This window comes from Geotrypetes seraphini, chromosome 2, assembly GCF_902459505.1.
Source record: "Geotrypetes seraphini chromosome 2, aGeoSer1.1, whole genome shotgun sequence".
In the NCBI taxonomy this organism is placed as follows: Eukaryota; Metazoa; Chordata; class Amphibia; order Gymnophiona; family Dermophiidae; genus Geotrypetes; species Geotrypetes seraphini.
Genome location: NC_047085.1, coordinates 415,703,935 through 415,722,278, shown reverse-complemented (window position 1 = coordinate 415,722,278; position 18,344 = coordinate 415,703,935). Strand labels below are relative to the sequence as shown.

The window sequence follows — 18,344 nt, the reverse complement described above, 5'->3', positions numbered from 1 at the left end:
GCATGGAGGGGGAGACAGTATTCAGCGCCTGGCAGGGAAGGGGGCTTGGTTCACAGCCTGGTAGGGAATGGGATTGAGTACAGGGCAGGGAGGGAAGGGGGCTGGGTGCAGAACTTGGCGGGGAGGGAGGCTGAGTGCAGAACCTTGCAGGGGAGGGTGTGACGGATGGGACACTGGGTGCAGATCCTGGCAGGTCATGGCACTTGAATATTAAGCCCTCGACTTATATTCGAGTCAACCATTTTTCCTCCTTTTTGGGGGAAAAATGGGGTTCCCGACTTATATGACTTATATTCGAGTATATATGGTAACTCAAATGTGAATATGCTCAAAGACAAGTGGAGAAAAACAGACCTCAATACTTTGGCTTTGAACATAAAAAGTGTCAAAAAAGCCTATATCATCATAGGTTCTGTAAAAAAAATTCCACAAAACATTAATATCAACAGTAATATTCTTTCACGCAAATATATATAATTATAATTCCTCAATGTATGTGAAAAACTGAAAAATCTACAGCAATAAACTTGAAAAGATTGCTGGCAATATAACTTCATAGAGCATTTAATTTTTTTGTTATTGTTCCAACTGTAACCATATAGGCTCATCCTTACCTGTGTGATCTATTAACAAATGGTCCCCACTTAGGGTTCCTTTTACTAAGGTGCGCTAGCGTTTTTAGCGCATGCAGGATTTTAGCGCACGCTAAACCCGTGCTATGCTTCTAGAACTAATGCCAGCTCAATGTTGACGTTAGCATCTAGCGCGTGTGGCAATTCTGCGTGCGCTAAGCGCACGCTAAAACCAGTATCGCACTTTAGTAAAAGGAGCCCTAAGTGGGGACCATCTGTTAATGCATTCTTTGACTGTTTGAAGAATGTGTTCAATATTATAATTAACAGTTTCTTCAATCGAGGGACCAAATAAGATACTTAGATATTTTATTTTATTGTAAGACCATAAGAAGCCATAGGTGAAAGAAGTTTCTGTCCTATCGTCAATCTGTATTAAATTTGGGAGCTACCTTTCAATTGTGTTTTCCCTGCAAATGTTGTATATTGTCACCAGCGAGCTCAAGGCAATGTGTCCCAAGCCGCTGGGACAAGGAAAATACTTGCCGCGGAGGGCAACACAAGGAAAAAGAAAGGCAGGTTCAGTAGAAGAAAACACAAGTGAATCAGGTAGGTAAAAATCAAAACCCGGACTGGATTTATTTCTCAGAACAAAATCAAACTGTTGCTTTACTCTTATGTTCTTGAACCAGCCCTTAAAACAAAACCCAAACATAAACTCTGTCAGTAATTTAGCCACCAATAGTTGAGTCCCCGAATATCAGGTTTGGGTAAACTTAATAGTTCTATTGCGATACAAACAGTTCCAAACAGGGGTTTTAAACCCAAAACCAGAAACCTTATGCTTCAAGCAAAAATGGATTCTTTATATAAGCAAGAGTTCCAGTCAATAAGGTTTCACTACAAATCAAAAATAGTCCCAATCTAAGTCCTCACTTTCCTCAGGAAGACTTGTGCATGAATCAGTGCCCCAGCACTGATTCCTCCAGCCGCAGTAGTGCTGGGCAAGGTGGCGTGCTCCACGTGTTGGAAATTTTCCAAGATTTGGCCCTCGATCCCTCCGCATGAACGTGGGGCAAACCCCACCACCTTAGCTACAAAACAGTTAAACTGCAAAAATAGTCCAACCAGCAAAAAAACAGATATTTGTAATACACATTGAGAGTTTTAACCACTTGTCTTGGACTAGCAGATTTCCATGGGCTGAACACTCAGTAAGTGGCTCCGGCTCCGGTTCCATGGCTTGGAATTCTTCTACAGGGTCTGAAGGTAACTGCTCCAGCCTCAACAAGTTCCATGCATTCAGGCACAGAACAGCCTTGCAGAACTCCCAGCCCTGAGCTTTGCAACTGCCTCTGTTCCCTCCAACTCTCCTTCTGTCTCTCCAGCAGGTCAGACCTCTGGTTTAGGAGCTGGCAACCACACCCCAAACCCTCAGGTGTAGAGGATATCCTGTTCCTTCCTCTCTGATTATGTGGGGGAAGGGCAACCTGCAGTCTAGCCCCAGGACTTCTTCTACTGGATACAGGAGGAACACCAGGTGAAATACTAAACTGGGGTTTAACTTGGGCCAGTTGGGAACTGTCTGCTTTAGAGATAGGTCTAACCCTAGAGCCAGACCTAGCAGGCACAGTCTGCATATCACAATATTTTATCAGAATAATAGATACGTGTTCTATGAACTGGATCATTACAATTTTTCTTAGAAGGGAAAGTTATCTCCAGAACCCCAGACACTGATGTTAATGCTTAATAATAACTTACTGGTCATTTGAATTAGATTAACAGCTTACCCCAATTTTCTCTTTCATTGTATTTGTTACCTATTTGAATCCACCTTTTCATGGAAAGTGTTGTTTCTTTCTCCCTGTTACGTGGACTGTATTAGTAATGTAAATGTAAATTATTAAAAATTTTCTTCTTTACAAATTCTGTATTTCCTTCAAGGTTTATCTTAGATGCAATTATAAAATGCAATAAATAAAATAAAATAAAAAAAGAAGCCATAGGTATCTATTTCAGATTTTAGTTCCGGGCAATTTAAGGGTATGATTTCAGTTTTACTAGCATTAATTTGTATCCTGATATCTTTGAATATTTATTTATTATTTCAAGTACATGGAGAATAGATTCAGGGGAAATATACAATAACACATCATCTGCGTATGCTGACAATTTTATAGAGAATGTGGGTTTGTTAAATCCCATGATATTAGCATCTGTTCTAATTGCTGCGAGGAGAGGTTCAAGGGCTAAATTAAGGGCTCCTTTTAACAAGCTGTGCTAGCGGGGTTAGCGGGCATGACTTTTAATCATGCGCTAGCCAAAAAACTACCGCCTGCTCAAGGCAGGCATTAGCGGCTGGCGCAGCCGGCGGTTTAACGCGCATTAAACCGCTAGCGCGGCTTGATAGAAGGAGCCCTAAATAACAAGGGGGACAGTGCCTTGCCTTGTGCCTCTTGATTGTGACAACTGGCCATTAATCAAAATTTTTGTGGTCGGGTGTGAGTATAATACTTGGATCATCTTAATGAATTCAGCAGTGAAGCTAAACCATTTAAGTGTATGAAATATGAAATGCCACTCTATCCAATCAAAGGCCTTTTCTGCATCTAGCCCCATAAGTAACAGTTTCTCTTTAAGTGTGGGGGTTAGAGCTATAATGTTAGTTAGTATTCTAGTATTGTTATTTGAATATCTATTATTCAGGCTTGGATAGGACTATGATAGTGGCTTTTGTAAATGTTCTGGAAGCTAAACCGTTATGGCTTAGATGTTAAAAGTATTGCAATAAGTAAGGAGTTAGGGTAGTTTGGAAAGCTCTGTAAAATTCAACAGTAAATCCATCAGGTCCCGGTGATATGTTTTTGGCCTTGTTATTGATGGCTTCTAGTATTTCCTTCTGATTTACCGGAAACAATATTAAAATCTTATTATACCACCAAATCAGACTTCAAGGCGGTGTATATATCATATTAAAATACAAGTGTTTAAAAAAATACAGAGTACAACAAAGGTATATCGTGCAAAGACTTAACAGTACAAGACTGACAGACAAACTGGTACAGAAGGGAGGCAGTAGAACTACATTATTTAAAGAGAAAGAACAAGTGGAACGGACAATAGGAGGGGAGCAGATATCACATGAATAAATATAAGTCTATTATCTTCTTTTGTTAATTTTGGATGGGGTAGGTAATACAGAAAATCATAATTTGTATCCGATGAAGTAGGGTCCATAGTGTACAATTTTTGGTAATAGTCTTGAAATTGTAATAGTATATCTTCTGTATGTGTCAAAATGACACCCTTGTCATTTTTTTTAAAAAAATAATTATATTTATTGATTTTCAAATCAAACAACCAAGAAAAAACTTGTACAGAAAGCAAAATTAGCATTATGTACATCAAGAAAATCATTAGATATTTTCAATAATCACAGCTCTTATAAACAATATACCGTAAATAATATACTAAATAAAATGTGAAGTGCTCAGAACCTTATAACCTGTGTAGCTTAGTGTAATCACTAAAACGAGGTTAACAAGGGGACCATCATAGCCTTCACAGTCCCCTGACCACCTGTAATATATGAAGAAAGAAAGATGTACTTATCTTGACAAGGTGGTCGTTGGTAAAGGTAATCCTCGTTCAAACCAACTGAAAACGTGTGATGTGGTTATAAAAATTATTTTCTCAGCTTGAGCTGTTCGGCCTATGGTCCCAGACTGGGACTGGGACCATAGGCCGAACAGCTCAAGCTGAGAAAATAATTTTTATAACCACATCACACGTTTTCAGTTGGTTTGAACGAGGATTACCTTTACCAACGACCACCTTGTCAAGATAAGTACATCTTTCTTTCTTCATATATTACAGGTGGTCAGGGGACTGTGAAGGCTATGATGGTCCCCTTGTTAACCTCGTTTTAGTGATTACACTAAGCTACACAGGTTATAAGGTTCTGAGCACTTCACATTTTATTTAGTATATTATTTACGGTATATTGTTTATAAGAGCTGTGATTATTGAAAATATCTATTGATTCTCATCACAGAGTTAAACTAATTATTCCTCCTGATATATATTCATCAAGAAAATCATACCATAACACAAAGATAATTTATAGCTAATGTGCTCAAGTCCTCAAATTATAAGATCCAAGATATTCTTTTAGCGAGAACAGAAGAAAAAGAATTGAACATAATGTACATCCTTATACATAGAAATGACTATAAGGCTGAGTGCAGGAGTTATTCTATAATAATTCTAGGGCTTAAGATTTTCTGCCTCCAAACGGGATAACGCTATGAAAGAAGTCAATTGATTAGGCTCAAAGAAAACATATTTAACTGTTCAGTGGTGCACTATACATTTACAAGGATGTCGCAAATAAAAAGAAGCACCTAAAGATAGAACACCTGGTTTCAACAAAAGAAATTCACAGCAACGCTTTTGGGTCTCCCGTGATAGATCAGGGAACATCTGTATTTTAAATCCCATGAATTCTTTCTGCCTATTTTTAAAGAATAACTTTAACAAACAAACTTTGTCGATAGAAAGAGTTACTGATATAATCAAAGTACTTGGTTCTGCTGCTTCTTTATCAGATTTCTCCAATAACTCCGATATATTCAATAATCCTTGGTCCGAAGACCTTTTTGGAGGTTGATTTTTATTAGGTAGGTAATAAACTCGTGATAGAGGGGGTAACGAATCTTCCGAAACCCCCATAACTTCAAGAAGATATCTCTTAAACATTTCCCTAGATATTACCAACTTTAACCTAGGGAAATTAATTAACTTTAAATTATTGTATTTGGAGTTATTTTCCAAGTTTTCCATCTTTCTCCTAAGACTGATGTTATCCTTCATTAAAGTTTCGTGCAGTTGTCTAGATGTCTTAATTTCCTGTTCAATCTTCTGAACAGAAGAATTAGAAGCAGTCATTTCAGTCTTCAGTTCTTTAAATTCAATAGTATGTTGAAGCAATTTCCCATCAATTTGCTGAAGTTTTGGGCTTATGGTCTTCACTAGGCTGGCCATAAGATCCCACAGTGAATCCAGGGTTACCTCTGAAGGTTTTTCTAAGGAAATTAAGGGTGTAGTAATGTTCTAGTGAATGTTCTGTTGAATTTCTTGTCGCTGTCCCGTTAGGCTTACTCGTCCCTCCGACGTTGTATTTCTCTCAGATTCTTCAATAGGGCTCGCATTAAAGTGAGCTCACCCTTGTCATTTTTAATACTGGTTATATTAACCTTTTCTTTTCTTTTTTTCATAATTTGCAAGAAGGTATCCAGCTTTATTGTTTTCTGAATGATAAGTAGTGGCTTTTATGAAGACCTCTTTAGCTGCTGCTTTACTTAATAATGAGTTATATTTGAATCTTAGGGGTCCTTTTACTAAGGCGCGCTAGCCATTTTAGAGCGCGCTAAATATTGGCATGCGCTAAACACTAACGTGTCCATTACATTCTATGGACGCATTAGCATTTAGCGCACACTAAAACGGATACCACGCCTTAGTAAAAGAGAGGGTTAGTTTTTGAAGATCAAGTGGATACATCAGAGGTATTGGCTTGGTGTACTATATATTCTCTTTCTTTTTTATTTCTACTTCCAGTTGTAATTCTTTTTTTTTTTTTTTTTTTAATGCATGTTTATGTTGTAGTTAATGATTATCCCTCTTATGAAAGCCGTGAAGGCATCCCGAGTGATGTTCAAATTAGTATGTTCCAGTAAATTGTACTGAAAATACTCTTAATTGCATTTTCTATGGTATCTTTGAAGTTTGTTTCATTCAACAATGTGGAATTAAATCTCCATTGTCTGGTTATGGGAGTAAGTGAAAAATCTTTTAAGCTTAGAACAATGGCTGCATGGTCTGAAATAGTTATTTCTTTTATGGAAGAGGAGATTAGATGATTATTTAAGGAAGCGCTTAGTAGAAAATAGTCTATTCTGGTATAGGAAGAATGAGGAGCCGAATAGAAAGTATATTCATTAATATTTGGATTGAATAATCTCCAGGGATCTGACAAGTGCAACTGGGATATAATATCCTGTAGTGCAAACCAAGCTTCGGGATTTTTATGTTACTTTGGAGCATCTATCTATTAGAGGATTTAAGACCAAGGGCTCCTTTTACTAAGCTGCGCTAGTGATTTTGACGAGCACTAAATTGTCACGCGCACTAGACGCCAACGCCACCATTGATCTGGCATTAGTTTTTGGCACGTAGTGTGAGGTTAGCGTGCGCTAATCTGCAGCGTGTGCTAAAAACACTACCGCAGCTTAGTAAAAGGAGCCCCAAGTTGAAGTCTCCCAAAATCAGATGCGATTCAGAATTCTGAATATTGTGGTTTGCTATTTCATGAAAAAAATTCAGGTGAATTCAAGTTAGTCGCGTATATATTCATTATTAATATCTTGTGATTATTAGTTGTTAATTGTACACTAGCCTATCTCCCATGTGTGTCACGTGTACTTTGAAGAATAATGAAGTCATTCCTTTCCTTTATAAGAGTAAGTACCCCATTTCTTTTTTCTATGGCTGAAGAGTGAAAGGGAGCTTAGGACCACTGTTGTTTCAGTTTATTGAATTCAGTGTCATTGAGATGTGTTTCTTGTAGCATTATATCATCTGAATTAAAGTTGGATAGGTATTTTAAAATTTTGTTAAGTTTTATCTCATTATTTAAACCCACACGTTTAATGATGTCAGAGAGGTTTCCCTATAGTTAACGCTGAGATGAACTCTGTGGCCATATTTATAACCACAGCAGTAATTTTGAAAGGTTGAGTGATTGAACTTATTATTCTGGTAAGGGCTTTATATTTTAAGGTAGAGAATGTGGGCTTAGAGTTAATAGTTAGTAGATCAGTAGTAGTAATGTTGCTAATGTTTTGAGTGTTTTTGTTGCAGCTTCGGCATTAACCACGACCCTGATGAAGATATGAAACATGTCAGTGGGTGCAGCAACATTTAAAGCTAAGTTTAGTTTAAATGATTTTTATTATTATGTAAAGGTTTAGAAGATTATAATAGGTTGGAAATAAGGTTAAAAATCAAGCAAAAATATAAAGCACAATAAAAGAAAATATAAACAACACACGCTATTGGAGGAATTGCTGAGGAGTGCTACCATGGTGTGTTAAAGTATACAGAAAGCGGATCTTTATAATCACAATCCAACCCAACAATTAAGTATATTCAAGCTAACAGGGTTAACGGAAATTTAATAATAATATTTGGCTCACATATGCCTATAGATTTATTTCCTTGTTTAATTATTCAATTTCTTATCTACTTTTTCTGCTTTTCTATCAAAACCTATTTGATCATATCTTAGGTGGTACAGTATTGGCAGTTCTCATCATCCCTTACATCTGCGACGGAACATTCCAGTTGGTCAGTTTCTTAGGTTGCGACAGATCTGCTCAACTTTAGAAGAGTTTGAATTGCAGGCAGGAACACTAAAAGTGAGGTTTTTAGCACGGGGTAATCCCGTTTCAGTTGTAAAACGGGCATATAAGTGGGCCAGATGGGCAGAAAGGACATATCTTTTACAATCACAACAAAAGGAAACAACCACCCGTGTAACCTGTGTACTTCCTTATGTTTCTGGTATTCAAAACATTAAACGTAGTATCTTAAAGTTCTGACATATAGTCCAGCTACATGATGGTTTTTTTGGAAGTACCTCAATTTGTATACACTAGAGGGAGAAACCTAAAGGAATTTCTTTCATCGTCCTTTCTACCAAATCAAAGCATTGTCACAAATGATGTTGCCCCTTTAGGTCAGAGATAATTTTTAAATGCACGTACTCTGTTTTAAAACATCATTCGACTTGCGTAACAACGCAAGTAGTCTATGCCATCTGGTGCCCGTGTGGGTTAGTATATATTGGGGAGACCACACGGGCACTGAAATCTAGACTAAGACAGGGTAACACTGCTGCACCGATAGTGTCTCACTGTCTGGAATTCAAACATGATTTTGATGTCCTTAAGTTTGCAGTATTAGAACCATGCTACCAGAACTTCAAAGAACTGATTCTGATTCTGGGGGAAAGGGTTGCATTCTCTAAAAACATTGGGTAAAATTTTTCTTTAATTGTTGGTATGTGTGTAAGTCATGGTGTTGTCTGGTGGAGTTTTTTCAGCCTATGACTGAAGATGAGCTGACCTGTTTTACGAACCCCTTTTGGGGTTCAACAATTTCAGCTCTTTGAACCTGAGGCTTTTTTTCTCCACTTTTATTGAAGGCATGGTATGGTAGTTAGTTCTCTTTTGATTCGATATTTTGTTGAAGTGTGATTGTACATCAGTTTCTTCTAGTAGTGAAGTGTGAATGTTTGGGTAGTTGAAATCACCCATTATTATACTGTTGCCCAATTTGCCAGCTTTCCTAATCTCTGAAAATATTTCTTCATTTGTCTTCTCATTCTTTCCTGAGGGACGATAGTATAACTCTACCTTTATATTCCTTCCCTTAATGAATGGAATTTCTATCCATACGGATTCCACACTGTGTTGTGCAGAATGTTTATCATTTGATTTAATTCCCTCTAATATATAGTGCAACTTCCCCTCCAATTTGGTCTACTCTTATCATTGTGATATAATATGTACCCAGGTAACACAGTGTCCCATTGATTGTCCTTCTTTCACCAGGTCTCTGATATGCCTATTATATCTACCTCATCATTCCGTGCTATAATAATAATAATAATAATAACTTTATTCTTGTATACCGCCATACCCAGTGAGTTCTAGGCGGTTCACATTAGTTAAACAAGGATTACATGCGGTTATGAATTGGTTGAGCGGATTTACATTGATTGAATATAATTACATGCATCGTTACATTAGTTGAACATTGTTATGTATTGTAAGTAATAATTGAACATGCATCGTTACATTAATTAAACATAGTTGTGGACAGTTAAGTAATGATTGGACAGAATTGCATAGAGTTGGGTGTTGGTGTGAGCAGGGATGCAGACAGCGGAGAGGAAGACATTGGGGAAAAGGGTAGGGTGGGTCGGGGGGGAGGGGGTAGGGCGAGGGGAGAGAAGAAGGGGGGGTTTGGGGGATCTTTGGGGGGACCTTTAAGTATCGTGGCATTGGAAGAGGTGTGTTTTGAGTAGTTTTCTAAAGCTGAGGTAGGTTGGAGCCTCGAGGATTAATTGGGTTATCCATGGGTTTAACTTGGCGGCCTGGAAGGCGAGGGTTTTGTCGAAGAATTTATTGGAATGGCAGAGTTTTAGGGAGGGGAAGGCAAATAACTGGATTCTGCGGGAGTTCTTGTTTCTGTGATTCAGGATGAAGTGTGGGTTAATGTAGTGTGGGGCTAGGCCGAAGACTGTTTTATAGCAGAAACAGGCGAATTTAAATAGGACTCTGGACTCAAATGGTAGCCAGTGAAGTTTGTGGTAGAAAGGGGTGACTCAAACTCTCCTACTTTATTTTTTAGACTTCTAGTATTTGTATACAGACACTTCAAATTGTGTGTACAGGCTGCTGAGAAGAAGACAGGGATAACTTCACATCTTTACTCTGCTTCCCTCTTAAGCACATAAGACCATAAGAATAGCTTTACTTGGCCAGACCAATTGTCCATCAAGCCTAGTAGCCTGTTCTCATGGTGGCCAATCCTGGCCAAAATCCAAGGAGTAGCAATATTCCATACTACCAATCCAAGGCAAGCAGTGGCTTCCCCCATGTCTTTCTCAATAACACACTATGGACTTTTCCTCCAGGAAATTGTCCAAACCTTTCTTAAAACCAGCTATGCTATCTGCTCTTGCCACAACCTCTGGCAATGTGTTCCAAACCTTAACTATTCTCTGAATGAAAATAAAATTCCTCCTATTGGTTTTAAAAGTATTTCTCTGTAACTTTATCGAGTGTCCCCACTATTCTTTGTAATTTTTGACGGAGTGATAAATGGATCCACTTGTACCCATTCTAGTTCACTCAGGATTTTGTAGGCTTCAATCATATCTCCCCTCAGCCTTCTCTTCTGAAGAGCCCTAACCTTTTTAGTCTTTCCTCATATGAGAGGAGTTCCACCCCCTTTATCATTTTGGTCGCTCTTCTTTTAACCTTTTCTAGTTCCGCTATATCTTTCTTGAGATAAGGAGACCAGAATTGAACGCAATACTCTAGATGAGGTTGCATCATGAAGTGATACAGGAGCATTATGATATTCTTAGTCTTGTTAACCATCCCTTTTAACATAATTCCTAGCATCCTGTTTGCTTGTTTGTCCGCTACCGCATATTGGGCAGAAGGTTTTATCGTATTGTTTACGTTGACACCCAGATCCTTTTCTTGGGCACTAACCCCTAAGATAGACATTAGCATCCAGTGACTGTGATTCGGGTTATTCTTTCCAATGTGCATCATTTTGCATTTGTCCACATTAAATTTTATTTGCCACTTGGTCACCCAGTCTTCCAGTTTCCTAAGGTCTGCCTGCAATTTTTCACAATCTGCATGCATTTTAACAACTCTTGGCTTTCTTTCACCATTTTGAAACCTCTCTATTGGGACTCCTTAAATATTCTGATTCAACAGTATCATTCAAGGATACGCCATACCGAACCATCTGCTTCTCCCTCCCCCCCATCTTATTTTAAAAGCTGCTCTATCTTATTTTTAAACGTTAGCGCCAGCAACCTGGTTAAATCCCTTTCATAATAGGCTCCCCCTTTTCACAGAAGGTAGCCCAGTTCCTAACAAATCTAAATCCCTCAACCCTGCACCATCATCTCAACCACACATTGAGACTTCATAACACTACCTGCCTCTTGGGTCCTACATGAGGAATGGGAAGCATTTCTGAAAATGCTACCTTAGGATCTGGATTTCAGCTTTCTACCTAAGAGCCTATATTCGGCTTCCAGAATCTCCCTCCCATATTTTCCTATGCCATTAGTATTTACATGTACCAAGACAGCTAGCTGCTCGCCAGCACTATCTAATATCTTATCTAAATGATGCGTGAGGTCTGCCATCTTTACACCAGGCATGTAAGTGACTGTGATCCTCACACCCACCAGCCACCAAGCTATCTACATGCCTGATGATTGAATCTCCCACTACAATGGCTGTCCTAACTCCTCCCTTCTGGGCTGAAGCCCCTGGAGATAGATCCTCGGTGCAAGAGGATATTGCATCTGCATCTCTTGGTGGGCAGGTCTTGGCTACAGGATTATGTCCTGCATCACCAGGGTAATGTCTCCTTTTAGGAGATCTCCCTTCTCCAAGGCAGCACATGGGCTGCCAGACTGGAGGTGGTACTTCTCTGCATAATACCTGTAGGTCTCCTCTATGTACCTTTCTGTCTCCCTCAGCTCCTGCAAGTTTGCAACTCTAGCCTCAAAGGAACAGACTCGTTCTATGATAGCCAGGAGCTCTTTGCAGTGAGCATACACATAAGATTTCTCACCAACTGGGAGATAATCATACATGTGGCACTTGTACAAAAGACTGAATAGCAACACTCTTGCTGCTGGACTGTTGACTACATCTTATTATTGAGCTGTTTAATTAAATCCTATTAAGGTACTGGGTCTATTAGACTGGTATAAAGAGCCTTAAAAATAATTTATATGCTGTAGTTTTTTGATGTCGCAGACATGGGTGAATATGTGTGACATCATCGCATCACAAACGCGCATACTTGGAAGCCCTTCAGAGGCAGCCCCGAGCTCAGGGTCTTCTAAAATCTGGACAAACTGCTGGGTTTTGAAAGTCCATCTGGGCACCTGGACAGTCCTCTAAAAAGAGGACATGTCCGGGTTTTCCCAGACATTTGGTAACCCTAAGATGGACTTGGGAAAATCCACTGCCCATTCCTAGGTTATGCAGCATAAAATTCATTTTACTCTTTGGGATCTTGCCAGGTATTTGTGATTTTGGTTGGCCACTCTTGTGGACAGGATACTTGGCTTGATGGACCTCCAGGCTGTCCTGTTATTGTAACTCTTATGCTCTTATTATTACTGCTATTTGTAACGTTAGCACCTCCTCTATGGATATAAGTTTGAAGATGAGTCTTCTAACTGTTCTTCCAACTGCTGCAGTTGGGCTCCACAAAAACTCTGGCATTGCTCAAAAGGTGTGCCCCTTTAGGCATATTTTTCTGTCATATTTTTATGTTTATTTATTTTCAAATATTTAAAATTTACACCTCACAAAAAAAAATGTCCAAGATGAGTTACAATCACATGAAAACATCATAATACAGTCATATTAAAAGCATCATTGAATCCACCATTCTACAATCTATATTATTGCAAGAGTAATATGTGTTTTTTGGTTAATAATAACTTTATTTTTGTATACTGCAATACCACAAGCAGTTCAGAGCGGTTTACAGAGGAAAAGACTGTATACAGACAGCGATGTTACAAAAAGAAGACTTTCAAATTACATTAGCAAGCTGAGAGTAGTCATGATTTATCCGGAAGCATTTCAAAGATACAACAAGACAGAAAAGGAGTCAAATAAATTTATCAAAGAGATAGGTTTTAATTGATTTCCTGAAGGTTTGGTAAGAGGGTGCATTTGAAATGAAGTTGGTTAGCTATTTATTCCATTTGCCTGCTTGGAATGATAATGATCTATCAAGGAATCTCTTGTAGATACAACCCTTCAAGGATGGGAAAGCAAACAGGTAGGCACTACATGTGCAAGTGGTGCCTGGAAATTCAAAATGATGCGACAGATAGTCTAGGGATGAACCTGTTATGGTTTTGAAGCAGAGGCAGGCAAACTTGAAAATGATCACTGCATCCTCCGGCAGCCAGTGTACTTTTTGGAATACAGGCTTACATGGTTCGATTTTTTGAGACCGTAAATGAGACGGACGGCAGCATTCTGAATGACTCTCAACTGTTTAATGATTTTCTTAAAGGATCCCAAGTATATAATATTGCAGTAATCTAAGATGCTTAATATCAGAGATTGAACCAGCAGTTGAAAAGAGAGGAAGTCAAAATAGTATTTAATGGTACGGAGTTTCCATAAGGTGGAAAAGCATTTTTTAACCTGAGCATTAGTATGGTCTTCAAAAGTCAAGCATCTGTCCAGGATGACTCCAAGGATTTAGATAGTAGAATTAATTGGGTAATCTAACCCGTTTAATCTCAAAGAGGTATTCATGATCTTATAATTAGGACTTGCCAAGAAAATCTTGTTTTTTTCTGAGTTCAGTTTTAATTTAAATTACGTAGTCCATTGTTCTACCTTAGTGAGGACAGAAGAGGTGAGTTGTTCTGTCTCTTGCGTCAGTGAGGTTGCATCAGTGAGATTTCCTGACTTGCAAACTCAACAGAAAAGTATAATATAATGGGCAGATTTGATATTTCTGGTCTTTATCGGCTGTTCTATTTTTAGCTTCAGCTGCTGAATTTAATAAAGTACTGTATGTTGTGAATGATGAATCAACTAGGACTCAAGTTTTTTTGGGGGGGTTTGGCCTCAAGGTGGGTTAATTCTGAGTTGAACTTTTATACATCCTGAGAAAATAGGCAATTATTTCTCCTCTTAAGGTAGCTTTGAGAACATCCCTTTTGACAGAGAATTGCAGTGCACAATAGTCATTAAACTGAAAAAAAATTCAATTATAGTGAACGTAATGGAGTCTTTGAATTTGTCATCCATCAACAGCTGATTATTAAATCTCCATCCTGAGGACCTTTTACAGAGAGAGATTGAACATCACAGATATACAATCATGATCAGAGAAAAGGATGCTATCCTTTTTGAAGAAATAAGTTGATCTTGAAGAAAAATAAGTGGGGCGGCAAGAAAATCATGAAGTGTTTGTCAGTAGGATGTATGCCTCTCCAGGGGCCTGTCTGTTCCATAATGTATCATGGATGCCACAGTATGACTTAAAAGGTTTAAATGTGCCCTAAGACTGTTTGTCCATTGCAAGATCTAGGAGCTGATCAAAGTTTCCTGCCACTATTAATGGCTAGAGTCTAATATAAATACTATTTTCATAAGCTCTTGAAAAGTAACATAGTAATATAGTAGATGACGGCAGATAAAGACCCGAATGGTCCATCCAGTCTGCCCAACCTGATTCAATTTAATTTTTTTTCTTCTTCTTAGCTATTTCTGGGCAAGAATCCAAAGCTCTGCCCGGTACTGTGCTTAGGTTCCAGCTATTGAAGTCTCCATCAAAGCTCACTCCAGCCCGTCTCCGTCAAAGCTCACTCCAGCCCATCTAAACCATCCAGGCCATCGAAGCCCTCCCTAGCCCATCTTCAACCAAACAGCCATATATGGACACAGACCATGCAAATCTGCCCAGTACTAGCCTCAGTTCTTCAATATTTACTATGATTTTCTGATTCTAGATCCTCTGTGTTCATCCCACGCTTTTTTGAACTCCATCACCGTTTTCCTCTCCACCACCTCCCTCGGGAGCCCATTCCAGGCATCCACCACCCTCTCCGTAAAGAAGAATTTCCTTACATTGCTCTCGAGTCTACCACCCCTCAACATCAAATTATGTCCTCAGGTTTTACCATTTTCCTTTTTCTGGAAAAGATTTTGTTCTGCTTTAATACCTTTTAAGTATTTGAATGTCTGAATCATATCTCCTCTGTCCCTCCTTTCCTCTAAGGCAGGGGTAGGGAACTCTGGTCCTCAAGAGCTATAATCCAGTTGGGTTTTCAGGATTTCCCCAATGAATATGCATGAGATCTATTTGCACACACTGCTTTCAATGCATATTCATTGGGGAAATCCTGAAAACCCGACTGGATTACAGATCTCGAGGACCGGAGTTCCCTACCCCTGCTCTAAGGTATACATATTCAGGGCTTCCAGTAACATAGTAAATGTCAGCAGATAAAGAGCTGAATGGTCCTTCCAGTCTGCCCGTTAGTTATACAATATAGTGGTGGCATAAAAATTCAGGATGCCAATTATAATGTTAGCAACAAGTACAGTGTCTGCTGGTGGATGGACCTGGCCCATTTGTCTGCTGTAACTAAGGGAAAGAAAATTATCAGGTAAGACCTAATTTTACTTTAGTCCCTTACTCTATCTACCTTATCATTCCCTTTGTAATTCCCTACCTGAGCAGCATATATAGATTCACCCTGTGTTCTGTTTGTCATAATTCGATTGTAAGATCTTTTGAGCAGGGACTGTCTCTTGCGTATTTAATGCACAGTGCTGCGTGCGTCTGGTAGCACTCTAGAAGTGCCTTACAAACTTTTCCAAGCTGTGGCACACTAAACTTGGGGCTGCAGCTGAACCATCTCCGCCCGTGCGCAGACATCGATACGATGATGTCATGCGCATATGTGACATCATCACATCAATATCTGCACATGCAAGGAGGCCCTGAGCTTGTCAACCCTAAAATGACTATGCCAGTAGGGAGGCATAGAGAGCAGGAGAGGCGCCGGCTGACTTGTCTAAATGACGTGCCTGTCGTGGCACACCCAGAATCTCAACACAGCACCCTATTGTGCATGGCACACAGTTTGCATTAAACTGCAATATAGAAATGATAAATAGTAGTTCTTGTTTGGTGTTCTAAATTTTTATTGTCCCGATCTTATTAAGTTAATATTGATGGTAATATTTCTAATTCCTGGCAACCTCCTTGCGGAGTTCCCCAGGGCTCTCCGCTTTCCCCAATTTTGTTCAATCTTTATATTGAGAACTATTAATATTTATAAGCTGTCAGCATGGGAAACGCTTTTTACATATGCGGATGACATTTTTATACTGACTGAGATTGATCCAAATATTACCAATTTAACTTTTAAAATAAATCACTGTATCTCTAAACTTCAAACTTGGGCTATGTCTGTTCAGATGAAGCTACATGCAGCTAAAACTAAACTTCTGTGGTTAGGCCCCAAATTGGATCATCTTCCTTCCACTGTACTTTTGGATTCTGGAGCCTCCCTACAAATTGAGTTCTCTTCTAAGATTTTGGGAATACTTTTTGATTCTTCTCTTACTTTTAAGGATCAAATAAACTCTCTGGTTAAGAAATGTTTTTTCAGCTTACGAATATTGAGGAAGGTCAGATCTATCCTGGTTACATTATTGTAACGCCATTTATCTTGGCATCACTAAGAACTGCCTTCAAAGATTACAATTGATTCAAAATACCGCCGTGAAGTTGATCTATAGAAAGAGCTAATTCGACCATGTGACTCCTTTGCTTTTCTCTCTCCATTGGCTCCCGGTTTATTTTAGAATTCAGTTTAAGTGTTTATGTATTGTTTTTAAGATTTTACATGGTATCTTTGCTCCTCTTGTTCCTCTGCTATGGAATGTTTATAGATTTTCATATGCGAGAGGCATTCGTCGATTTAAACTTTCTCTTCCTTCTAGGAAAGGAATTCAAGGAGTTAAGAATTTTAGCAGCTCTCTGGCATTTAAATTTCCCCAACTTTGGAATGAACTTTCCCTAATTTTGAGGTGTCCCAGTTCATTCCAACTCTTCCGTAAACTTCTAAACTTTTTTATTCGCTAAACATTTTGAAAACTAAGGGTTCTTTTTACTAAGCTGCGATAGCAGTTTTACCACACACTTAGTACGTGCAGAATTGCTAGACGCTAACGCCAGCATTGAGCTGGCATTAGTTCTAGCCGCGAAGTGCGGGTTTAGCATGCGCTAAAATTCTGCACGTGCGAAAAACGCTATCGCAGCTTAGTAAAAGGAGCCCTAACTCTTATATTTCAGTTTACTTTAATTTTTTTAATTTATTGTTAACCGCGTCGAGCTTCCTTTGATTGAAGACCCTGTATATAAGATTAAGTTTTAGTTTAGTTTAGTAGCCAGGAGCCATCTGCCTTTCAGGTAAGACTTTTGATGTAAGACTTGCACAACAGGGGGCTTGCAGACTGAAATAGCAACACCATCTTCTTAAGTACATTGGGAGAGAAGATACTGCACATTCTTTAAGTCAACACCCTTGCAATTTGTTAGATTCTTGAAATGACAAGTGTTTTTCTTGTAAGAAACATTAATCAGCTTTAGTTTTTTTTGTTTGTTTGTTTTAGAAGGGTTAAAGTCTTCCCTCTTTTTACCCCCTTCTCCAATTACAAAACCATTCTAGCGGCTGCTGCTGGACATCGGAGTGTTTGCCATGTAGCAGCCACTAGCCCAGCTTTGTAAAAGAAGCCCCATCAATGTTTAAGTAAAAAAAAATTGCAATTACCTGTCACAGTAAATTAAGATAGTGTCTGTAACACACTTAGGCCCTGATTCTGTATAGGACGCCCAGAAGAGGTGTCCTATACAGAATCGGTCCTACACTAAACCCCGATTCTGTAACCGGCGTCCATGGTACAGACGCCAGTTAGAGAATCGGGTTAAATTAGACACAGTCGCTACACTTATCGTTGCAAGGGATCTCTCCCTGCTGCAATAAGTATAGCGGCCGCGGCTGCCTGTCCCATCGCCAACAGGAGGATACCCAACTCCTCCTGTCAGAACCCCGAACCCCCCTCCCCCCCAAACTCATAATCCCCGACAGGAGGATGCCCAACTCCTCCTGCCGGAAAGACCGACGACCCCCCGCCCCAACTAATCTCCCTCCCCCAACTAACCTTTAAATGTTGGTCGGCTAGACGGGTCTTGCTGCCGTCCAGCCGACAGGCCCGCCTCGTGGAAATGAGACGGGCCCGCCCCTTCCCGGCCCATCCCCGCTAAATCTAAGGCCTGATTGGCCCAGGCTCTAGAAGCCTGGACCAATCAGGCCTTAGGCATAGC

General features: G+C 39.3%; 1 protein-coding gene across 2 annotated transcripts in view; it reads right to left on the bottom strand.

Moving 5' to 3' along the window:
• Positions 1–18,344, bottom strand: part of SLC25A13 (solute carrier family 25 member 13) — a 475,810-nt gene that overhangs the window by 400,479 nt on the left and 56,987 nt on the right. The window lies entirely within an intron of this gene.